The following is a 1,059-nucleotide window of genomic DNA, read 5'->3' as shown; positions in this document are numbered from 1 at the left end:
TTCTTGCCACTGACAGCTCCATCTCAACTACGTCTATGTAAGTGTTAATCCATTGAGGATTGTAATTGCATGTGGAGGCTTCCAGCGTAGAGCTAGCATTTTCTTGGCCGCGGTGATGCTGGTAAGAGCATACGCTTTTTACAACATGTCATCTTTAGTGGGAAGTGTCATTCAAGAGCGACAGCAGGAGAACACGGTACAATATAATCCACACAATAATAAAGTGGCACATACCTCCCCCCAAAAAGGCTTCACATCCTTACATTCCCAGTACTATGCATGTATGAACCTCTACAGCCATCTGAACAGAGGTACAAATTGGAGAAGTTAAGCGTTTCATAAGAAGTTTCCTGGAGTGAGGTAGTCCTATAGATATAGTTGAAATGATCGTTGGTGATTTGGATTCTAGAAGCAAGGCCAATCGAGGACCAATGGTATCCCAGTCCAGTGAGACATTTTCATTGTAACGTTGTAGGTCATGGCCCACACACGTGAAATAGGGAGAGTTTTGTGAGGCATCCCGAACAAAAGATTATTTTGGAGACCACCCCTCTGTTTCAACTGCTACTATGTAAAATGGAGTGCAAAGGGTGGATAGTAGGACAGAAGCCCATGGTACTCCAATGCTTTCATAGATGAACGTAGTTGAAAATACAGAAATAAAGATGTTCCAGCAATTGGTAAGACTGTCTCAGATCATTAAAATCACGAAGCCCTTTTCATTACATACATCGGCTAAAACAGGTATACCTCTAGAGCTCCATACCGGGGATGCAAAACAACCCCCCCCCCGTGAGTAGAGAATAGTTATTAAAACGGGCTATTCCGGTGCCATTAACATGAGATCTTATTTTTCTTCTCAAAGGTGAGCCACGTTGATAAGAAAAAATCATTATGGTCCAACCGCAGCTTAGCCCGTTTTAAAGGAACGCAGAGTAAATCAGATCCTCCAGTCTATGGTGATGCTAGGTCCTGTTCTATGGGTTTCCAACAAGGGTCAGAATTGGTGTTAATCCAATCTGTGAGTGGTCTTAGTATAAATGACCAAAAATAGTGTTT

The sequence above is a fragment of the Etheostoma spectabile genome, chromosome 18 (assembly GCF_008692095.1).
Source record: "Etheostoma spectabile isolate EspeVRDwgs_2016 chromosome 18, UIUC_Espe_1.0, whole genome shotgun sequence".
In the NCBI taxonomy this organism is placed as follows: Eukaryota; Metazoa; Chordata; class Actinopteri; order Perciformes; family Percidae; genus Etheostoma; species Etheostoma spectabile.
The sequence above is the reverse complement of the archived record's forward strand: the minus strand, read 5'-3'. Positions refer to the sequence as shown.